Raw genomic sequence first — 24,569 nt, 5'->3', positions numbered from 1 at the left:
TGTCCAGATTCCCTCTGAAACGTGTGCGCGCGCACACATGCACACACACATCATGGGACAGGCCCCAAAACACACGTACACACAGAGCCCCCCAAAGCTGGACATATACCGGCCATAGTCCATCTCCACCCAGTGTTGCTCCTTCACTCCAGCTGGGGGCTTCCCGCCCCCATAAGCCAAAGGATCCCGGGCTCCTGAGGTGTCTCTGCTGGGGAAGGCGGGTTCTGTCCTGCAGCTGGAGCGAGCGTGTCCGTCCTTTTCCTGGCAGGAAAGGGGCAGAGCCAACAGCTGTAGGTTCCCTTTCGACGCTGGCTCTCAGCAAGCCCAGGAGCAGGAGCCGCTGCAGAGGTAAGAGGGGTGCTGGCTAGGCTGGCCCTGAGTTCTGGCTGGGAGCTGGGCCTCCCTGGACATGTTACGGGGCTAATGGGGCTGGGAGAGAGTTTGTGATGGTGACTACTGTGCCTCAGGGGCCCCGCCTCATGCAGGACTGGCACTGCTCACCTTGAGCCCAGCCCTGGCCCAGGGAGCTGCCAGGCCAGGGAGGGCGTGCTGCTGAAGGGACGGCAGAGCAGCCCAGGGAAGCGCAGCCACCGCTTGGCTCACATGCCCCTGAGACCTTTCCTACTCCTGCCTAGCAGGGAGTGCTAGCAGCTCTGCCCTTTGCCCTGCCCTGTGCTCTGGGGGGCTCCGGTGATGCTCCGGTACTGGATGCCATGCCAGGGGAGCAGTCAGGCCCTGCTTTAGGGGCTGAGTCCCAGCTGGCTCTGTGACAAGGGCCCCAGGAGGGTGAGCAGAGAGCACTGTGCAGACAGAGGGAGGCCCGGCCAGGCTGGTGGCCAGGGCTTGCTTTGCACGGACAGCTCCCTGGTGCAAGCCCAGCCACATGGTCCCTCAGGGTTTGCACGGCCCAGGGCCGCACTCTCCGTTACTGGCAGTAATTCCAGGGAAGCATCTCGTTAGTACGCAGGAGTTCTCACTGGCATGGGGCTGCAGCCTCTCGCCCCTGAACACTCTGAGAGGGGCCCAACCCCCCCCACATTGAGCAGCTGCTCCAGCCATCTGAATCCTGCCTGCAGATTTGTGCGTGGGGCAGGGAGCAGTAGGGCCGGGAGGAAGGTGCTAGAGGGAGGGGCAGGAACAGATGGGAAGAGGGGGCTGAGAACATTTTAACTCGCGCTGTGGAGACTGAATTTCGTGGTATGAAGTCAGTTGATAGAGAAATGAATAGTGAACTCCTTCAGGCACTGAGTGTGTGGGTACAATCAGCTGCATCCGGGAGCTCCCTGATGGTACAAGCGTCACTGAGAGCAAGTGTTGTGAGCGAGTTCTACCTTCCCACAGCCCACACACATCCACCCACACACACATACAGGCAGACGCACCTCCTGACATCCACACACACCACACCACATCCAAACATGCTTATCCACATGCCCCCCACCACACATTCACACCCACCCACACATGCACACATACCCATTTACACCCCCACTTTCACACCTACCCACGCGCACGCACACACCCATTTACACCCCCACATTCACACACATGTACAGGCAGATGCACCCCCTTACATGCACACACACCACACCACATCCAAACATGCTTATCCACATGCACCCCACCACACATTCACACCCACCCACACACACCCATTTACACCCCCACATTCACACTGACCCACGCACACGTACAGGCAGATGCACCCCCTCACATTCATACACACACCACATGCAAACGTGCACATCTATGCACACCCCCCACCTTCACACCCACCCACAGGTGCACACACACCCATTTACTCTCCCCACATTCACATTCACACCCACACACACATGTACAGGCAGGCACACCTCCCCCCCACACATATCACATCCACACATGCACATCCACATGCGCTCCCCACATATGTACAGGCAGATGCACACCTCCCACATCCAAACATGCACATCTACATGAACACACCCCACATTCACACCTGCCCACACACACACACACACACACACCCATTTACACCCCTACATTCGCAATCACACCCACACACACCTGCAAACCAACTCCCCAAAATCCACTTAACCCCCACATGCACCTCCACATGTCCTGTATACACCCACATGCCTACATGAAGACATGCACATCCCCACGCACACACCCCACATGCACACACACAGATATACCACCACCCACCACACCTTGCTCTGGGCTCAGTTGCTGAGTCTGAGCTGACCCCTGTACTTGCCACCCAAAGGGCAGCTGAGACCCCCCCCTCAGACAGCTGAGTGTCTCACATCTTTCCCCAGTGTCATGCACGCGCAGAGACCGTGCAGTGGGCAGGAGGCCACATGGCCAAAGTGGACTGTGGTTGGCAGGTGATACAACTTCCAGAGGTTGGTCCCAGGCAGATGAAATCAGAGCGGGCTTGGGGCCTTGGCTCTGGCAGGCACTGAGGTGGTGCCACTTGTACTGAATGGAGTGGTAACATAGCGGAGGGCCTGTGCCTGGTATGGAAAGAGCAGGGCTTGCTGGGATGGGTGCTGTGTCTCATGTTAAGTGTGGTTGCATTCTGCCAGGTGACCTGCCCCTTTGTTGGGGGAGCCTGCAACAACCTGTGTGCCCGGCCCTGGGGCCTGGTTGTGGTATAAGTGAATCATGTTGCTCGCATCCCATTGTCCTTTTCTGCAGCTGAGTTGGGGGCTAATGCCTGCCAGATATGCCGCCCCACAGTAGCTCTCACCACACACTCCCCATCACTTCTAGCAGCGGTTGGCATATTCAGCTCCTCACGCCTCAGTCTCAGGTCAGTCTAGGCCAAGGTCTGTGCTGGAGTACTGAGAGGTCAGATAGCATGTGTGCTGCTAAATCCAGCTGCTCTTCCTCTAACCTCCCTAAACGTCATGCCATTGCCAGTCTGAATGTCTCTGTCTTCAGCTCCCAGCCATTGGTTCCTGGTCTGCCAGCTGTGTGGCTTCCACTAGCTTATGGGTGCCAGCTACATGTGCCTGTTGGGGAGCTCTGGCTTATGATCCTTTCATGGATTGGGAACTGGTTAAAAGACAGGAAACAAAGGGTAGGAATAAATGGTAAATTTTCACAATGGAAGGGGGTAACTAGTGGCGTTCCCCAAGGGTCAGTCCTGGGACCAATCTTGTTCAACTTATTCATCAATGATCTAGAGAAAGGGGTGAGCAGTGAAGTGGCAAAGTTTGCAGATGACACCAAACTTTTCAGGATAGTCAAAACCAAAGCAGACCATGAAGAACTTCAAAAAGATCTCAGCAAACTGAGTGATTGGGCAGCAAAATGGCAAACGAAATTTAATGTGGGTAAGTGTAAGGTAATACACATTGGGAAAAATAACCCCAATTATACATACAATATGATGGGGGGTAAATTTAGCTACAACAGATCAGGAAAGGGATCTTGGAATTATAGTGGATAGTCCTCTGAAAAGATCCACACAGTGTGCAGTGGCAGTCAGTAAAGCAAATAGGATGTTACGAATAATTAAGAAAGGGATAGAAAATAAGACAAAGAATATCTTACTTCCCCTATATAAAACTATGGTACACCCACATCTTGAGTACTGCGTGCAGATGTGGTCTCCTCACCTCAAAAAAGATATATTGGCATTAGAAAAGGTTCAGAAAAGGGCAACTAAAATGATTAAGGGTTTGGAACGGGTCCCATATGAGGAGAGGCCAGAGAGACTGGGACTTTTCAGTCTAGAAAAGAGGAGACTGAGGGGCGATATGATAGAGGTATATAAGATCATGAATGATGTGGAGAAAGTGAATACAGAAAAGTTATTTGCTTGTTCCCATAATATGAGAACTAGAGGACACCAAATGAAATTAATGGGTAGCAGGGTCAAAACTAATAAAAGAAAGTTTTTCTTCACACACCGCACAGTCAACCTGTGGAACTCCTTACCAGAGGACACTGTGAAGGCCAGGACTCTAACAGAGTTTAAAAAAGAGCTCGATAAATATTTGGAGGTTAGGTCCATAGATGGCTGTTAGCAAGGGGTAAGGTATGGTGACTAGCCTTTTGTCAAAGGCAGGAGATGGATGGCAGGAGACAAATGGCTTGATCATTGTCTTCGGTTCACCTCCTCTGGGGCACCTGGCATTGGCAACTGTCGGCAGACAGGATACTGGGCTAGATGGACCTCTGGTCTGACCCAGTATGGCCATTCTTATGTTCTTATGATGGTGGGAGCCCCCACCTGGGGAGACAGACTGGGGTTGCAGGGCTCATGCTAACATGAGAAAACAGCTGCAAAGTCAGAGCTCTGAAACTGGCACTGGGAGCTGGAGCTAGGGAGGAGCCTGCTGGGAGGGGGCTTCAGCTAGGGCTGGGAAGTTTGCTGCCACGCCCATCACCCCAACACAGGGATGCACTGTGGCCACTGCTCCCACAACCAGGGATGCACTGTGCTCACGGTCCCACACAACAGTGGTGTCTTGTGCTCACTGGTCCCATACACAGGGATGTCCTATGCCCTCTGCCTGCACACCGGGCTGCACTGTGCCCACTGCCCACACACACTGGGTTGCACTGAACCCACTGCCCACACACACATTGGGGTGTACTGTGCCCTCTGTCTGCACACAGGTGTGCACTGTGCTTCCTGATCCCACACACTGGGGTGCACTGCACCCACTACCCACACACACTGGGGTGCACTGCACCCACTACCCACACACACCGGGGTGCACTGCACCTACTGCCCACACACACTGGGGTACACTGTGCCCACTGCCCACACACACTGAGGTGCAATGAGCCCACTACTCTCACACACTGGGGTGCACTGCACCTACTGCCCACACACACTGGGGTGCACTGTGCCCACTGTTCCCACACAAAAGTGGTGTCTTGTGCCTGCTGCCCACACTCCAGGGTGTACTGTGTGCGCTGCCCACATAAGTGTATTATCCCTGCCACTTGCACACAGGGTCAGACCGTGCCCACAATGCCCACACTGCCAGTGTGCACACAGATGCCTGTGCTGTTCCATGCATAGGGGGTCTGGAGCAAGTAGGGCTTGTTGGGAGAGGCTTAGCCCCTCCTGGTTCTGGGAGGCTCCCCGGCTCCCACCTGAGACACCCTAACTCTGCTCCTGTTCACCTGGAGTCTCCTCTGGCCCCTGTTGTGAGTGCATAGGTGCACACGTCTTGGGCTGATGCGGCCCTGCACGTTCCCAGGCCCCTTCCTCAGGAGCTCTTGTCTGGCTGCTTTTGGGGGCAGGGGACGCCTGGTCTGCTCCTGCCCCCAGTTGGTGAGAGGAAGGTGCCCCTGCCGGTCAAAGGCACCAGTGCTCCCGTGGCCCTGAGGCGTGGGGCCTGGGCGAGGTGGGGCTGGCGCCCGTCGGGAGGGCTTCCAAGAGAAGGTGCTGAGGTGAGGGGTGCTCAGCAAGGGCAGTGGGAGGGGGTAGAGCGCCATGGCAGCTGGCTGTGCCGGGGGATCCCTGTCCCTGCAGAGGGCGGGGGCGGGGGCACCTGTGGGGTTTCCCTCCAGGACAGCCAGTGCCCAGCCCCACCCCCCAGCTGGCTTTGAACTTTCCTTCCCTCTTCCTCTCTCCTCACACATACTCTGGTTGTCATGACAACACCTTAAACTAACACTCGGCTCCCCAGGCTGTGGAGGGGGCTGAGTTCGCAGGAGAAATTTATCTTTCGTGTTCCTCTCCCGAATCCCCTCCGCCCCCACCCCCAGCACTCCTCGCTCGCTCGCTGGCTCACTCGCATGCTGGCTGGCTCCCGGCACTCGCTAGTGCTGCTATGGTTACTCGGGCCCTGCCATCCTATCCCCGTGCCGTGAAAAGGCTCTGCTCCAAAGGTAAGAGCTGTGCTGGCCCTGCGGGCAGCCCCCAGCCGGCTCCCACTGCCTGGCGAACTAGCCACAAGTGGTGTTTCCTCAGCCAAGGCACCAGGGAAGGGTGGGGACCCCTTCCAAACTAATCCAACATAGGGGCACAACGAACACGGGCCTGGCAGAATGGGGAGCACATGTGCTGGTGGGCATGTGTCCCCAGGTGTGTGCGTGCCCGGGAATAGCCATTGTGTTTGCACATGTGGGAATGCGGGAACAGCTGGTTAGGGGCTGTGCTTTCATGTCGCTTGTGCTGAGGGGAAGGGGTCATGTCTTCACAGGGAACTTGTGGTGGTGCGTATGGTGGGTGGAGAATAGGGACATGTTTGCACAGGGCATATGTGGAGTACGTGTGCTGCGTAATGCAAGTCATGCTTTCACAATGCGGGAGTTGGGGCATGATTTAGTGGGGTACATATGGAGGTGCATGCACTGGTGCCTAGGAGCTGTGCTTTCACAGCGTACGTGTGGCAGTGCATGTACTGGTGAATGGGGCCTCACTTTCACAGCACGTACAGGAGTGCATGGTAAATAAGGCTGGGGAATTAACAGGGTACATGTGGGAATATGTGTGTGGGTGAATGGGGGCTTTGCTTTCATAGCTATACGTGGCAGTGTGTGTACCAGTTAGTAAGGGCCGTGCTCTCCCAGCATACATAATAGTATCTATGCACTAGTGAGAAGGACCAATGATATGGTACAGATGGGAGAGTGTGCCCGAGTGAAGGGGGGGATGTGCTTCCATAGGGCACATGTAAGGGTGCATAAGTTAGTGAACAGGGGTCAGCTTTCACAGGGTACACATAGGAGTGCCTGTGCTGGTGACTTGTGGCCATGCTTTCACAAGGCACATGCATTAGTATGCACACTGGTGAACAGGAATTGTTCTTGCACAGGGAGCACACATGGGAGTGTGTGCTAGTGAAAAGGAACTGTGTGCAGGGGAAGCACCAGGCTCTTCTCAGATGCAGTGTGTCCTTTCATGGATCTATGTTACCGTGTACCCTTGTGGGCTGTGGTGAACTTATGAGTGTCCATGTTCATTGCTGGCACATGTGTCTGTGGGTAGGTGCTCAGGGTGGTCTTTTCCTGTGAGCGCTGGGTACCACACCATCACCTGCCACAAGCATTCCAAACTGACTGGCAGGCCCACAAAGGTAGGAAAATGTTCTAGGGTAAGTGTTGGGACCCTCGTATTTGCCTGTCTGATTCTGACCCTTCTGGATGCACTTTGGTTCCGCTTTGGGATTTCCGCTGCAAGCACCGGGGCCATGCTAATATCAGGATTCTTTTGTAATTTCCTTCTTGTGGAGCTGGGCCAGGTGTTACACAATGCTTGTGTGTGGGGAGGGAGGGGGCGGGGATGTCTGAGCATGCATGAGTTCCGTCATGTGTACGTGTGTGTCTATAGCAGTAATTTCAGGCAGGAGTGCAACAAAGGGGGTCCCAGGTCCTCCCTTGGCCAAGACCAGCACTGCTGCAAATTTACTGTCACGGTCACCTCATGGCAGAGGAGGGGAGAGAAGTCCTGTCTAGTCCCAGTCTCTCAGGTTGGGGGTGGGGGTGCTGTCTGGTTCCCATCTCGCTGGTGGCCGGGGGGGGGAGATCCCAGCGTCTCAGGGAGGAAGGGAGGTCCTGGCCAGTCCTGGTCTCTCTGGTAGGGGACAAAGGTGCAAGCTGGTCCAGGATTCTCTGGCGGGAGGGGAGGAGGGCAAGGTCCTGGCTAGTTCCAGTCTCTTGGGTGGGAAGGGCAGGGGCGAGATCCCAGCTAGTCCCCGTCTCTCAGGTAGGAGGGGCAGGTGGAAAGAGGTCTAGCTGGTCCCTGTATCTCCAGTGGGAGGGCCGGGGGGAAAGGTCCTGGCTGGTCCCAGTCTATCTCAGGGGAGCAGGAGAGGGAGAGGTCTCCGACCGGGTTCCTTGCTTCCCAAAGCCCTGGGCTGCCACCTCCTCACACTGCTTCCTCCACCTCCTGCCCTTCTGGGTCTGCTCCAGGAGATGGGTGCTTGGTGAGGACTTGCATGGCCCCTTGTGGCAGCATGTGCTTCCTGGAATGCAGTACATGCACGCAGCAACAAGAACCTGCAGAGGAGGAAAATGGGACACCCACACTGGGTCCTCTGCTGTCTGGTAGGTAGCGTGGGAAATGGGCCCCTCCTGGGCCCTCTCCTCAGGAGAATTTTGGCTGTGCCCCTGACTTGAAGGCATTGGCATGGAGGGGAAACAGCTTGGGTTAAAGCAGGAGTCCAGCCTTCTGTCCCTGGCTTTCAGGCCAAGCAGGAGCTCTTAAAGCCTTTGTAGATGTACAGGTTACAGCAGTCTGTGGCAAGGCATCATGGGAAATGTAGTTGAACAAGGAGGTTATTTTTGTGGTCCTTCCTGTGGCTAGGGCTACTGAGAAAAGGGCCCTGACCAGTATATAAACTGCTCCTAGGTGGAGGCTGAAGAGAAGGGTTTGTGGGCAGAATGCCTTGCATGTGGTGAAGGATTCAAGGTGCAACGAGGTGCTCCAGGACTGCCCCTCCTGCAGACATCCTCTGTTCTCAGGGTTTACTCTCGCTTTGTGCCTTTCTCTTTCCAATTCAAGTGATTGCACATATCTGTCCCACTTCAGGTGTGTGCTCAGCAACCAAAGTCAGCAGATCGTCAGGGTAGCACATGCACCCTCTGCTCACTCATGTCCCTGTCCAGTTGTTGGAAAAGAGGAGCTGCCACACCCTTCCTCAGTCCCTCCTCACTAGCTGGGACTGGTGGCAGGAGCATGTGTGTCCCTCGCACAAGTTCCCATTGCTCTCAGAAAAACAAAACAAAACTTCTTTACACTGCTGCCAATAGTTAGCAAAACAAAGCAAGCAGTCCTGTAGCACCTTAAGGATGAATGATATTATTTATTAGTTAATGAGCTTTTGTGGGCCAGATCCACTTCTTCAGAACCTGGAGCGGAACTGAGAGAAAAATTGAGAGGAAACTGAGGAATCAGTTAAATGTAAAAATTAAAAAGGAGGGAGAGGCAGGGACAGGAAGGTGGGGAAAAGAGGGAAGAAAACAAAACCCTCTGGGAAGTGTCAATTAAGGTAAGTTAATTATTTTCTCTCTGTTTTTTTTCTCAGTTCTGTTTCAGCTTCTGAAGAAGTGGGTCTGCCCATGAGAGCTCGTTATCTAATAAATAATATTGTTAGTCTTTAAGGTGCTACAGGGCTGCTTGCTTCATTTTGCGAAGATACAGGCTAACATGGCTACCTCTGTGAATCAATAGTTGGAATAGCCCTGGTTAGCATTCATTTTAGGTGCTGGTGCTCGCTTGGCTTTTCCTTTTATTGTTTTGACATTTGGCTTTTACTTCATGTAATTGACACTCAGGACTGGGAAATGCCAATGGCCCTGGAATTTAAATGCTAGTCTAGCTGTAAAAATCTCTTCCAGTAATGATCCCCACCCCTGCTGCCTACAGTGTTTGTGTAAGTGCCTGATCTGCAGGAGGTTCAGGACTTGGTCCAGGAAATCCAGAAAGGTAATGGCTTGACACACACTGATGGAAGTAGCATTGCATTTTCTCTCAGAATTCAGCCATTGACTCTGGAGTGCCTCACAGTGCCCCTCAGACAATGCACTTCCAATGTCTTGGGACGACTCTGATGCTGAGCAAGAGTCGGAAGTCAGACAATCGGCATTCTTCAAAGCCTAAGAGTCTTTGCTCGTCAAGGAGACCCAGTGCCTAGCACTCTACGGAGATATAGCCTAGACCAACTTGCTCTATGGTGGGCGTGTAACTGATTGGAAAACTATGCTGAGAGTGGCTGTCAATGGCTGACAGTCAGTCTGGAAAGATATACTGAGTGGGGTCTTGTTGGATCTGTGTTGCTTCTGCTTCTGACCCAGTATCTTCATAAATGATGTGATTATGATGTAGAGAGTATACTAATAATGTCTGACAAGTATCAGAGAGGCAGCTGTGTTAGTCTGTAGCTTAGAGAACATCAAGAAGTCTTGTGGCACCTTATAGACTAACAGATATTTTGGTGCATGAGCTTTCGATGTCTGTAGATGATATCAAACTGGGAGGGGTGGCAAGTGCTCTGGAGGATCAGATTATAATTCTAAATGATCTAGACAAACTGGAGAAATGGTCTGAGGTAAATAGGATGAAATTCAAAAAGGACATATGCAAAATACTCACTTAGGAAGGAACAATCAGTTTCACACCTACAAAATGGGAAGTGACTGTCTGGGAAGGGTTACTGCAGAAAGGGATCTGGATGTTATAGCAGACCACAAACTAAATGTTAGCCAACAGTGTGACACTGTTGCGAAAAAAGCAAACGTCATTCTGGGATGTTTTAGCAGGAATGTTCTAAAAACACATGAGAAGAAACTCTTCCACGCTACTCAGCACTGAGAAAGCCTCAGCTGGAATAATGTGGCAGTTCTGGGTGTTACGGTTTGGGAGAGATTGGGCAAATTGGAGAAAGTTCAGAAGAGAGCCACAAAACTGAATGAAAGTCTAGAAAACATGACTTATATGGACAGAGTGAAACTAATTGTTTTATATTATCCAGTAGAAGACTGATGAGGGACATGGCAACAGTCTTCAAAAACGTAAAAGCTTGTTATAAAGAGGAGAGTGATATATTGTTCTCCTTAATCAGTGAAAGACACACAAGAAGTAACTGGCTTAACTGTAGCAAGGGATGTTTAGGTTAGACAACAGGAGAAACTTTCAATCATGGTAGTTAGGCACTGGAACAAATTACCTAGACCAGGGACTTTCAACTTTTTTTTTCATTTGTGGACCCTTAAAATTTTTGAATGGAGGTGCAGACCCCTTTGGAAATCTTAGACAGTCTGCAGATCCCTAGTGATCTGAAGATCACAGGTGAAAGCCACTTACCCATGGCGACTGTGGAATATCTGTCACTGGAGATTTTTAAGAATAGGTTAGGCAAACACCTGTCAGGGATGGCCAAGATAAAATTTCGTCCTGCCTCCATGCAGGGCACTGGCTCTACATTTCTATGACCTTGTGATTGGGCACCAAAGTTAGATCCCCAGCTTTGGCAAGGCAGTCCCGATTACCACATACTACCTTGGTCACTTGTGTAGAGTCACTGACTCTGCACTAACATCTGATACCCACTGAGAATGATTTCACTGATGGGGCTTTGTGTGGTTTTGACATCATACAGAACTCTTGGTACTGACAACTCATGAAACGTGGGCAGCAGCTAAAGACCTTCTTTGCCCGGGGGCGCTGGTCTCCCTGATTATACAGGTGGTGAGGTTAGCAGTACCGCCTACTTCTTCGCAAGTGCCAGTGCTGTCTATGGCTTTGTCACCCTATCATTCAGTGCCAGCTTTGACATAGCTGCTCTTAGTACTTAGGACAGCCAAGGCTTCAGTACATCTTCCAAACAAACACTTGGTACGGTTGGTGGGTAAGCCCTCACTTCCAACCATAGATCTTGGCTGCCAGTCCTTTGTACTCCATCCAGTAATCTTCTTCCATGGTCCTCCAGTTATTCCTATACCTGTCTGGAGTCAGATCTTACATGTCCCAAGTATATTACAGGAGGCCTCATGTTGCCTTCCTCCTCATGATGCTCAAGGCCTGGGTACTGATGTTTCCACAGGAGCAGATTGAGGGATATGGCTATGGGATACCTATAATTGGGGTGCAGCATCTTACCATGGCCATGCTGGAATCTGTGGAGCATGCTCCTAACTTCTTGAGCTTCTCCCACAGCGGGAATGTTCAAGTCTCCTCCAAGGGAAAGAGTCATGCCCTGTGCCGATCTAAGTTCTGACTTTGGTAGTCACCAAGAACCAGAGGTATTACATGCCATGACTGGTATCAGCTGCATTAGCTCACTACAACAACCAGGGCACCACCCTGTACGGCCTTTCCAAGTACACCTTTCTCCTCTCCTGATGAAGCGATAGTGTGGAATCATCCATCCCCAATTTAGGATGATTCTAAGACCTATCAAGAGTTATGAAAAAGAGCAGACAGCTCTGCTGGTGTGCAGGTAGAAATGGTGCAGAATGATTGTAAATTGGTGGGCATCTTGCATATTTAAGGGTCTGATAGAGTAGTTCTGCCAATTAATTAAGCCATCTTGGAGTCCACAAAAAGTTGGAATGACCCTGGCATCTCTTCCATCTACTGCTGAGAGAACAGAGGGGAGACGCCAAGTACCACTTCAAGGTCCCAAGAACTTCTGTATGCAGCTCACCCTTGTTCTTTGGTTGGGTCTGCACACAACAAAAAATCACATCACAGATGTTCCAAATCTACCCGCAATGACACAGAATCAAAAAATGCTGATCTTTTTGGTCGAAAAATGTATTGTGCTCTGGATACAATACAGAATTACAAGTCACCTGGCTGTCTTGACCAGATATCATTTCTCTGTGTGGGACAATATGGCTAAATTAATCAATAACTGCTACATGAGGCTATGCAAGAATATTAGGCCCTGCTTAATGAAGATTAGTAGTCAGAGCCCTGTTGCAGTCAGCTCTGGATGGTGCAGGCTCTGTGGCAGGCGTGCCAGAACCTGCGCTCCCAATACAACACTCCACTTGGCTGCAGCCTGGAACCCCAGCAAAGGGCCAGCAGACAGGTGAGATTTCCCAGTACAGCATTCTAATTTGTTTGTGGGGAAATGGACTAAACTCTGCATTTCCTGGAAGACTCCAGGGAAGCTCTAAAGTTGGTGGGTGTTTACACATGGTCCTAAAAGGAATCAGTTTCAATGTCCACTACGGCAGATGTACGCCTTGTACCCACCAGGGCAGCTGGAACACTGGAAGAGGTGCTGCAAATCCCAAAGCAGGAGACGACCAACTCCTCTTCCTGCGATAGTAACTGGTAACACATGCCAGCAACACAGACTGTCTGAGCCCTCCGTCAAGGCCAGCATGTCACTATGCTGGGAGCTGATCTCCCTCTGTCTCTTCCTCTAGCAGTAGGTTGTCATGGTCCTGTTTGCAAGGTGTCCAGAGCCATATCACAACTGATTACTGGGTCTGGGTCTGGGTTTGGGTTTGGCAGCTTGTCAGTGTTCCCCAACATCTCCCATTTCACTGTTCCCTCCCAGAGACTGAGCTCACAGTCCCGCTGTCCTTCCAGAACTGCAGTTTCTTTACAGCCAGAGCCTCTAGGACAGGTAACTCCATAGTACTGGGGAGACAAATTTTATTCCTGAGATTTTCCCATTCCAAAGTCTGAGAGAGGCCTCAGGCCTATCCTTGGACTGCAGATCCTGAACAAATACAAAGCAAAGAGAAAGTCACATGGTTACCTGGCCTCTGTTATCCTCTTCCTAGATCCCAAGAATTGGCGTGCTGCCCTCAGGTTGCACAGGCATGATGTACGTACTCCAGACCATCTTCCAGAGCCACAGGATCTTTCCTTGCGACAAAGGCCTATTATCAATTCACAGCCCTCTTATTTAGTTTGTCTCAGCCCCTCAAGTCCTGACAGTGTTCGGCAGTGGTGCTGGTACCTCTCTGAAGGGCAGGCCACTAGGGCCGTGTCTACATGTGCATGCTACTTCGAAGTAGCAGTGCCAACTTCGAAATAGCTCCCGTCACGGCTACACGTGTTGGGTGCTATTTCAAAGTTGAAATCAACGTTAGGTGGCAAGACGTCGAAGTCGCTAACCCCATGAGGGGATGGGAATAGCGCCCTACTTCGAAGTTGAACGTCGAAGTAGGGCACGTGTAGACGATCTGCGTCCCGCACCATCGAAATAGCGGGGTCTGCCATGGCGGCCCTCAGCTGAGGGGTTGAGAGACGCTCTCTTTCCAGCCCCTGCGGGACTCTATGGTCATCGTGTGCAGCAGCCCTTAGCCCAGGGCTTCTGGCTGCTGCTGCCGCAGCTGGGGATCCATGCTGCATGCACAGGGTCTGCAACCAGTTGTCGGCTCTGTGGATCTTGTGTTGTTTAGTGCAACTGTGTCTGGGAGGGGGCCCTTTAAGGGAGTGGCTTGCTGTTGAGTCTGCCCTGTGACCCTGTCTGCAGCTGTTCCTGGCACCCTTATTTCAATGTGTGCTACTTTGGCGTGTAGACGTTCCCTCGCAGCGCCTATTTCGCTGTGGTGCTGCCCAACATCAAAGTTGAACGTCGACGTTGCCAGCCCTGGAGGACATGTAGACGTTATTCATCATCAAAATAGATTATTTCGATGTCACTACATCAAAATAAGCTACTTCGATGTAGCGTGCACGTGTAGACGCAGCCTAGGTGTTCCTGTACTGGAATGATTGGTTGATATGAGGACAATCTACATGTCATATATAGGTCTGCATCGAAACAGTCCCCTCCTCCTTTCATTCATTGGGCCAGCTGATCATCAAGGACAAGTCAGTGTTGCTTCCAATGCAACCAGGATTCTTTCCAGCCAGAAGAAGTTCATCTCTGTCCTCCTTCCTGGACAGCATTGGTACGCTGATCTCTTGAATCTTTCCATCCTGGACTCCATGACTCTTGCTCTAGTCAGACTTAAGTTCCCAGACCACAACCAGCTGTTGCACCCCAACCCTTTCAGCTTTCATCTGGCAGCTGGGATGGTCAGTGGTTACCAATTCAGAGCTGGAGTGTTCCAAAGAGGTTCAGACCATTCTTCTAAATTACAGCAGGCCATCCCCCAGGTACAACTATGTGATGAAATGGAGACCTTTCTTGGTGTGGCCCCACCAGCAGCGTCTGCTTCCTGGGTACTGTTCTCTTTGCTCATTGGAACGTTTATGCAATGTGAAAGAAAACGGGTCTCTTTTACTTCTCTGAAGGCTTGTCTGGCAGCAATTCCAGCATTCTCTCCACTACAGAGGAGGGGTCTGATTTTGCAGCCCGAAGGTTTATGGTTTTCAAAAGGACTGGAGAGGCACTTTCCATGAGCAGAGACCGCACACCTCCATGGGACCTGCACTTCTGCCTCTCTCAAAAGCAGCTGTTACTTCCACCAGAGGGAGGAGCTGGGCTTTGGGCATTAGTTCCAGACTCCCATATGCAGTTTGTTATACAGGTTGAACCTCTCTAATGCAGTACTCTCAGGATGTGACCAGTGATGGACAAGAGGATTTGCCAGATCATGGGAGGTCAGTGTTGTCTAGCAGCATAACCAATGCTTCCACTGCTTACAGGGCTCCTAGAAGACATTTGGAGTAAATTACAGCTAAATAACATCACAGAACACTGAGAGCCAATGAAAGGCTAGAAACAAACTTTATAGGACGATTGGAAACTTGGCCACACCCATAAGTGGTCATCCAGCTAAGTAAAATCGTGCTGGACTATGGATGTTGCCAGACGAGAGTGTTCTGGCATAGAGAGGTTCAACCTGTAATGACAAGCTACAGGTATGTCCACTATGGCATGGGCTGATTCCCACCTTAACTAGTATATTCACCAGCCTGTTTTGTAAAGCCTCCTTTGTACTGAGACAAAGTGAAGTTTCATAATCTGGTTGTCCGCAGGACTTTAGCTTTGTACCTGGACAGAACTAAGCAGTTTACAGAGCTCTCTCCTAAGCCTCAAGAACTGATGCTAGATTTGGGAAGGTTGTGCTGCAGCCATGGCACAGATAAACACTGAACCCCTCCTCCATTCTGGTCTGGTTGTGAGCCACCTAATGTGGAATGGACAAGTGCAGTCACTCACAGAACTGAAATGGTTACCTGTCTGTTCTGTAACTTGTTCTTTGAGGAGCCTTGCACACAGCCATCCCACGACCCTCCCTCCTTCCCCTCTGTATCTGCATGTATGTCCTGGATTCCAGTGTGAAAAAGCTGAGGGAGGGTACACTGGCTCTGCTCTTTGCACAGCTGCTGGGATCATGCCTGTGTGAAGTGTGTATGCGCAGCTCCAGTTGGTATGCCCTGCAAGAAACTTCAGCTGTTGTGCTCCATGCCTGGGGCATACATACTCCTCGTGTGCAAGGGACGTGTGCAAGCCATCTCACGGAACAGCAGTTACAGGGCAGGGTGGTAACTTTTCCTTTTCCTTGGGCCCAGCCTGTCCAGCTGTGGTGAGTCTGGGTAATGACAGGCTTGGGGAGGATGTGGCCAGGACAATGGAGTGCACTTGTCTATGCATTTCCCATGGTTAGTTATGCCCTGGTGCATGGCAGTGCATGTCTGTCAAGGAGCTGACAGGTTGGGTGTGAGTGTGCGTTTTGAATGTGTATGCGTGTGCCTGCCTTCTCGTGTGTGCATGTGTGTATGTGTGTGTGCCTGCCTACCCACTTGTGCATGTGTGCACCTCCCTGTTCACATGTGCATGTGTGTGCCTTCCTGATCATATGTGCTTGTGTATGCACACATGTGTGCCTGTCCACTCGTGTGTGCACATGTGTATGTGCTGGCCTCCGTGTATGCGCTTGTCTGTGCCCATGTGTGTACATGTGTGTATGCCTGCCCAGTTGTGTGTGCATGTGTTTGTGCCTGCCTGCTCATTAGTGCTTGTGTGTGCATATGTGCATGTGTCTGCCTGCTTGTGTGTGTGCCTGCGTGCTGCTGTGTGCATGTGTGTGCCTCATATGCTGTGGGGGGTTGGGGTGAGTATGCCTGCATGCTGCATTGTGCATATGCTGCAGGGGTGAGTGTGCCTGCATGCTGGGTTGTGCATATGCTGTGGGGGGGGGGGGCAGGGTGAGTGTGCCTGCATGCTGCATTGTACATATGCTGCAGGGGTGAGTGTGCCTGCATGCTGGGTTGTGCATAAGCTGTGGGGGGCGGGGTGAGTGTGCCTTCATGCTGGGTTGTGCATATGCTGCGGGGGGCAGGGTGAGTGTGCCTGCATGCTGGGTTGTGCATATGCTGCGGGGGGCAGGGTGAGTGTGCCTGCATGCTGGGTTGTGCATATGCTGCGGGGGGCAGAGGTGAGTGTGCCTGCATGCTGGGTTAGGTGTGTGCATGTCACAGGCAGACGTGACTCTCACCCAGCAGGTGGAACAGAAGGGTTATTAGGCCACAGGGACACAGCACAGAACAGATTTGTCAGCACAGAAACCAGAAGCCGTCAGTACAATCCATCTTGGGGAGAAGGGGCCCTGAGCTGGGGCCCTGGTCCTCCTTCCTCCCTCTCCAGCCTGACAAGAGTGCCCCACCCAACTGCCCAGTCCCAATTAAAACCATCCAGGACCCTCCCCCACCTTTGTCTGGCTTCTCAGGGAAGAAAGGTGTCACCTGGTTGCCTAATTTACAAAGGGCACAGCCTTTGTCCATCCAAACAAAAAGCAGCCATGTAGGACTTTAAAGACTAACAAAATAACTTATTATGTGAAGAGCTTTCGTGAGACAGACCCACTTCTTCAGATCTCTTTGTCTACATGTGAGAAGTCATCACAATGAAACTCCCATTACCACTATGCACTGATGCTGTGCCTAGGGAAACTAAGGCACACACCTGGAGTCACTACAGACGGTAGGAAACACAGGCAACATAACAAGTGAAATTAAATCTTCACAAACCCTACTTTGTTATATAGGGTTGTGCATCTGCTGCGGGGTGTTTGTGAGTGTGCCTGTATGCTGAGCTGTGCATGTACTGCAGGAGAGGGGTGTGTGACTGTGTCTGCATGCTGAGCTGTGCATGTGCTGCAGGGGAGGGAAGTGTGAGTGTGTCTGCATGCTGAGCTGTGCATGTGCTGCAGGGGAGGGAAGTGTGAGTGTGTCTGCATGCTGAGCTGTGCATGTGCTGCAAGGAAGGGGTGTGTGAGTGCGTCTGCATGCTGAGCTGTGCATGTGCTGCAGGGTGTTTGTGAGTGTGTCTGTATGCTGTGTTGTGCATGTGCTGCAGAGGAGGGGCGTGTGAGTGTGTCTGTATGCTGAGCTGTGCATGTCCTGCAGGGCAGGGTGTGTGAGTGTGTCTGCAGGCTGGGTTGTGCATGTGCTGCAGGGAAGGAGCGTGTGAGTGTGTCTGCAATCTGAGCTGCCTATGTGCTGCGGGGTGTTTGTGAGTGTGTCTGCATGCTGGGTTGTGCATGTGCTGCAGGGGAGGGGTGTGTGAGTATGTCTGCATGCTGAGCTGCGTATGTGTCGCGGGGTGTTAGTGAGTGTCTGTATGCTGGGTTGTGCATGTGCTGCAGGGGAGGGGTGTGTGAGTGTACCTGCATGCTGGGTTGTGCATGTGCTGCAGGGGAGGGGTGTGTGAGTGTGCCTGTATGCTGGGTTGTGCATGTGCTGCAGGGAAGGGCGTGTGAGTGTGTCTGCATGCTGAGCTGCCTATGTGTCGTGGGGTGTTTGTGAGTGTGTCTGTATGCTGGGTTGTGCATGTCCTGCAGGATGTTAGTGAGTGTATCTGCGTGCTGGGTTGCGCATGTGCTCCAGGGGAGGGGTGTGTGAGCCTGTCTGTATGTGGAGCTGTGCATGTGTGCCTGCGGGCTGGGTGGGTGTGTGCTGTGGAAGGGAGTGAGTGTGACAGGCAGGGCTCTGTTACACTGTGCTGAGTGAAGCGTTCTCGTGACAGCTGTCAGGGGCATGCAGAGCTGCCAATCGCAGAGGAGCTGTGGGCTGGAGCAGGGGTCGCTGGGCAGGCTCTCTGGGTTGCACTGCAGACTGGATGATTGGAATGCACCTTCCCAGTTGTACAGTCAGTGACTGTTCTGAGCTGCTGCATATTGGAACCATCCCAGGGCTGTTAGTTGTGCAGATGCACTGAGCTTGCCTCCCTGCCTGGCCTCAGGGCCTTGCAGTGCTCTGATAGAGACCAGTGATGGAGCCGAGGAGAGGGGGAGCCCAGGCAGGACTGCCTAGGCTTGGAGCTTGGGTTCCCTGCTCCTCTTGGTGCAGCATGTTGGGTGAGGGGGAAGGTGGCTCGTTTCGCTGAGCTCAGCACATATTTGTAGCACCAGAACGTAGGAGCCCCTCTGACCTCTAGGACGGGAGCCCTGTCCCTGCCCTGCCTGTACAAGAAGGGAAGATGCTGGGTGCGACTGTCTACTCAGGGCACTATGGTGCTGCTCCTCCAGAGATGTCAGGACCCAGGGTGCTAAGACCTGGGGCTGACATTGCCAGCAGCATGCCTCCTCGGCCCCATGCAGGCCCACTGAGGACAAGTCCAGGCCGAGGGCCAGCTAGTCACGGGTCTGTCCCATGCATGCACAAGCCCACAGAGCTACCAGCAGCATGGTCAGGGCTCCTGCAAGCCCGCTAGACACACAAACCCAAAGGCCCCAGCTCTGGCCACTGCCCCGCCCCTTTCCTGAGGCTATGCCCCTGTCCTGCCCTTCTTGGAGGTCCCCCATTGAGTCGCTCCATCCTCCCTTCAGTCACTGGCTCTCCCCGCATCCTCACTTTCCCTGGGCAGCCAGGGTTGAGGAGTAGGAGGGAGAGAAGGTGCAGGCTCTGTGAGGGAGTTTGGGTGCAGAGTGCAGGCTGTGAGCTGAGACGGGAGCCTGGGGTGCAGGAGGGTTCTGTGCATGTCTTGGGTGGCTCCCGAGACACTGGCACACACCTCTGGAAGTGGATACTAGGCAGCAGGCCAGGGTACTCCAAGCACCAATACCCACCGACACTGGCCCCAATGGCTCCCATTGGCTGCAGCTGCTGGCTTATGGGAGCTGCAGATTCAGCATCTCGGAGAGGAGCGGTATGCAGAGACCCCCTGCCCCTGCCCTCAGGGGCTGCAGGGACAGAGCCAGCTGCTGCCAGAAGAGGTGTGGTGTGAGGCCAGGCAAGAAACCTGCCTTAACCCTGCGGCACCAGTGGCGGTGGCAGCCCTTGGGCCCTTTTAAATAACCTGGGCCCCTGGGCAAGTGCCCCTTTTACCCCTGCCACTGGTGTGCCTAGCTGCAGGTACAGCCACTGACTAGGGAATAGCTCAGAGGAGCTGACAGGAGAGTGGTTAGCTGTGGTCAGGCAGTCATATGCTGTCCCTTTCAGGTGGCTAGGCCAGCTCCTTCCTGCAGAGCCCATCAGGAGAATGAGGCCAATGAGCTTGAGGCAGAGGGAGAGGAGAGCTGCCAGGGTCCCTTCTCCACGCATGTTCTCGTGAAAACTAGATGCCTGACCATCCTGGCCTGTCCCAGTGCAGCAGCAAGATTCAGTGATACTAGGATTGATAGAAAACAACACAAATAATGGATTGCCAGTGTATTCTGGGCTTGGGCGGGCTGCCATGAGAGGGGGCTGCTGCAATGCATTCTGGGTGGGTGGGACTGTATGGCATGGGGGCTGCTGCAATGCATTCTGGGTGGGTGGAGACAAGCTTCATAGTTTGGGGGCTGCTCCAGTGCGTTCTGTGTGGATAGGGCTGCAGGACACTAGGGCTGCTGCAATGCATTCTGGATGGGTGGGGCTGCAAGGCGCAGGGGCTACTGCAGTGCATTCTGGGTGGGTTGGACTGCCGGGCTCTGGAGCTTCTGCAGTGCATTCTGGGTGGGTTGGACTGCTGGGCTCTGGAGCTTCTGCAGTGCATTCTGAGCCTGGGAGGGCTGTTGTGCTTTGGAGGCTGCCACTAGGGTTGCCAAGTTTTTGATCAGAATGCCCAGTCAAAAAAGGATCCCGGCGGCCGTGGTCCACACTTCTGGCTGGGACATTTAAAGTCTGTGCACCAGGGCTAAGGCAGGCTCCCACTGGCTCCTGGAGCCATTTGGCGTGTCCTTGCAGCCCCGAGCAGGAGGCTCCGTGCACCGCTTCTGCCTCAAGAGCTGGCTTTGCAGCTTCCATTGGCTGGGAATGTGGCCAGTGGGATCTGCAGGGGAAGCTCCTGTGGATGGGGGCAGCATTCATAGCTGCCTGGCTGTGCCATAGCCTAGGGGCTGCAGGGACACACCTGCCACTTCCAGGAGCCTCCTGAGGTAAGTGCTACCCAGAGCCCGTACCCCCTCCTGCACCCCGAACCCCTGCCCCAGCCCTGAGCCTCCTCCCACACCCAAATCCTCCCAGAGCCCGCACTTCCTGCCACACTCTGAACCCTTTAGTCCCAGTCCAGAGCCCTCACCCAGCTCTCTGCCCTGGCCCTTTGTAATATAGGGTGGTTTTCCAGGCACTGCTGAGAGGGCCAAACTGAGGCAAATTGCTTAAAATTGGGCTACTTACAGACCAAGGCTGGGGTCCTCCACTGTATGGCAACAAACCATTCACACAGAACACATCTATTGTCTCACTGGCCAGCAAGAAGTCACACAAGCAATTCCTTCAGACACTCCAGCTTCCCTTGTGCCACTACGAGTCCCCTACTTACACAGATGAGATGTTATAGAAAACCAATCTCATCAAATCCACACAGGTTCATCCACTCCCAAAAGATCAGCCACATAGAATAATAGGGCTGGAAGGGACCTCCAGGAGGTCATTTAGTCCAGCCCCCTGCTTCAAGCACGATCAACCCCCACTAAGTCATCCCAGCCAGGACCTTGTCCAGCCAGGACTTAAAAACCTCTAGGGATGGAGAATCCACCACCTCTCTAGGCAACACATTCCAGTGCTTCACCACCCTTCTGGTGAAGTAGTTTTTCCTAATATCTAACTGACAACTCTCCCTCTTCAAATTCAGACGATTATTCCTTGTTCTGTCATCTGACACCACTGAGAACAGTTTCTCACCCTCCTTTTTAGAGCTCCCCTTCAGGAAGTTGAAGGCTGCTATTAAATCACCCGTAAGTCCTCTCTTCTGTAAACTAAACAAGCCCAAATCCCTCAGCCTATCCTCATACGTCTTGTGCTCCAGTCCCTTAATCATTGTATTGCCCTCTGCTGAACCTGCTCCAGGAAATCTACATCCTTTTCATACTGGGGGCCCCAAAACTGGACACGATATTCCAGATGTGGCCTCACCAGTGCCGAATAAAGAGGAATAACCACTTCTCTAGATCTGCTCAAAATGCTCCTCCTAATGCACCCCAGTATGCCGTTAGCCTTCTTGGCTACAAAGGCACACTGTTTACTCATATCCAGCCTTTCATCCACCATAACCCTTCGCTCCCTTTCCACTGGACTGCTGCTGAGCCAGTGGGTCCCCAGCCTGCAACAATGCTTGGGATTCTTCTGCCCCAGGTGCAGGACTCTACACTTCTCCTTGTTGAAATGCATCCGCTTTCTTTTGGCCCAGTCCTCCAATTTATCCAGGTCCCTCTGGATTCTCTCTCTACCCTCCAATGTATCTACCTCTCCCCCTAGTTTTGTGTCATCCACAAACTTGCTGAGAGTGCAATCTAGTCCCTCATCCAGCTCATTAACAAAGATGTTGAATAAAACTGGCCCCAGAACCGAGCCTTGCGGCACTCCACTTGAAACAGACCGCCATCCAGATATTGAGCCATTGACCACTACCCGTTGGGCCCAGCCATCAAGCCAGCTTTCTATCCATCTTATAATTCAAGGATCTAATCCATATTTCCTTAACTTATGGACGAGAATGTTGGTCAATGTATACTTAGATCTTATCCAAAAGAGCACACTGGGCCAATCCCTTAGAATCTAAACTCTAAAGATTTATGAATAAAAAGAAAGATGAGGGTGAGAGTAAACTGTTAAAGCAATCAAATTCCAGACATTGGTCACAAAGTTCTTGACGCAGGTTTGCAGCAGATGGAATAGTTGCTATCATAAAAGTCTCTGGAGTACATGCTTTGTTAGGAGGGGTCAGCGATCCCTCCAGGCTCGGTTCAGAGCAGAGATGTTCCTGAAGTGATGAGCTAGACTGAAGACTGAAGACAAAATGGAGGAGCCTTGGAGTCCCCTTTATACCCTTGCCCATGTGGAGGGAAATCCGCGTTCCTCCCTGTGTGGAAGGAGGTTTGCAATGGAGCCTGCTGCATGAGCAGATCACCTGTCCATGTCCGTTGGGGCATTCTGCCATTGGCAGCCTCCCTGGGTACACACCCACAGCCACATTCCTCACATGTGGCTTGGAGTCCAGAGCCACTTCCCCTGGCTAGGAAACCTTCACTGCGGGTCACTGTGCCTCCAGCCGGGTTCTCCAAGAGACAACAGCTCCAACTACAAATACAGGGCCAATACTTACATATCTCATATAAAAGTGACACAAATATATAAGCAGCACAAACAGATTCAGTGATTCACCAGCTTTCATTAGATACCTCGCTTGGCCCACTTGGCACAAGATTTGATGCAAACCTAGGACAGTTACAATAATGCTCTCATGTGCATTTTAAAACTAATAAAGTCACACCCTTACCCACAGCCTGCATGCCACGCCTGGCAGGGCTGCCATGGCACAAGGGTTGTCGTAGTGATGTGTGGGCAGGGGGGCTGCCATAGCATGGGGTGGTGGCGCAGTACATGGTGGGCAGGAGGTTTGCCATGGTATGGGAGTTATAGTGATTTGTGTGTGGCGGGGGGCTGAGTTAGTGAGGGGCTGTTGTGGCATGAGAGCTGTCTCAGTGCATTGTGGGTGGGGTGGGGGGGCTGCCATGGCACGGGGGGGCTGCAGCAGTGCATTGTGGGTGGGGTGGGGGGCTGCCATGGCACGGGGGGGGCTGCAGCAGTGCATTGTGGGCAGGGGCAGGCTGCTGTGGGACCGTGTCTGGTGCACTGCATGCTGGCTTTTTCAAAAGCGAGGTCAGATGAGCTGATCACAGTGGTTCCTTTGAGCCTTGGAATGCATGAATAATTTATGAAAGAGCCTGGAAGGAAGTTGATGCCCTGGCCAGAGATGTAGCTGAGTCTGCGTAACTCTGGCAACAGGCAAACACTGTGTGGATGGTGGCTTGGCTCCTGTCAGCATCATGGCACCTGCAATCCGGCTCCGCATGGCTGAGTTAAACCCCTCCTGAGAGTGAAATGTTTGTGCAAATTCTTACAAATGGTCTGTCCCTGCTCCCTGCCCCAGGCGGCTTATTGGGATGGGCCCTGTGTAACATGAGAAGCAGGCTCATCAGGGGACTCGGTTGTATCATTAAATATTGAAGTAGCCTTCCCAGCTGCAGCGAACTCTCCTCTCCGCAGCAGCTCTCTGCTGGGGCTGCTGACTGGGAATGGGGTCTGTGCTGAGCCCCGGACTGCGCAGTAAGGAGTGTCCTATTGCAGTAAGTCCTCTCCCCATGCAGCACAGCGTCTTTCTGTCCAAGGGGCTGGCTGATTCCCCGGAGCAGCTCCTCTGGAGGCAGCATTCCTCTCTCAGCCTCCCCGTTTTCAGCAGGAGCTTGTTCTTGGGGTGCTCTTTCTCAAGGTGTTCCCAGTCCAGGGCAGGGCAGTAGGAAATGGCTGTGAGGAGCCAGGGGTATTTCCCCAGGGAATGGCCCTGGGCTCTGGGCTGCACTGCATCTTGCCAAAGCTAACTCCCAGTCCCAGAGCCTGCAAGCTCTCACTGGAGAAGAGGCTGATTTTCTTATCTCATTTAAGGAGTGGTTTGAATTTCCTACAGCAGCCACCTGCTTTTTATAGCCCTTTAAGGCGAGTTCAAAGAATAGCAGGAAAAGCTGCAGTCTACAAGCTCTCAGTTGAGAAAGCCATTGTTCTAGGGAGCAAGGGAGGTAAGCTCCAGCTCGGCTGGGCTGGGGCAATCTCTTTTTGTCCAGGGGAGTGCCCAGCACTTATAGCACAGATGCTTGCAGGGCAGCCCACAGCACCCCTTGCTTTGGGTACAGAGGTGTGGCCCAGTTCCCAGCCTGCAGTGTAAAGACAGAGAGCTAGCCCATGGCATGCTGGGACTGAAGGCTCAAAATCTGCAATGTGAGGGCAGCTGCAGTGCTCTCAGTTTGATCCATGCTAGGTGACTTTCAAGGGCTGC

General features: G+C 52.6%; 1 protein-coding gene across 6 annotated transcripts in view; it reads left to right on the top strand.

Annotated features, from left to right (window-relative positions):
• The first annotated feature begins 295 nt into the window (after positions 1-295).
• The window catches only part of SHANK3 (SH3 and multiple ankyrin repeat domains 3), an 857,838-nt gene continuing 833,564 nt past the window's right edge, over positions 296-24,569 (top strand). For all 6 annotated transcript variants that reach the window (XR_012642513.1, XR_012642514.1, XM_074976815.1 and 3 more), the window contains exon 1: positions 296-348. The gene's annotated coding sequence lies outside the window, so the exon portion shown is untranslated. The remainder of the gene's footprint in view (positions 349-24,569) is intronic.

This window comes from Carettochelys insculpta, chromosome 1, assembly GCF_033958435.1.
Source record: "Carettochelys insculpta isolate YL-2023 chromosome 1, ASM3395843v1, whole genome shotgun sequence".
NCBI lineage: Eukaryota > Metazoa > Chordata > Testudines > Carettochelyidae > Carettochelys > Carettochelys insculpta.
Note: the sequence above shows the minus strand (reverse complement) of the source record. Positions and strands in the feature narration are given on the sequence as shown.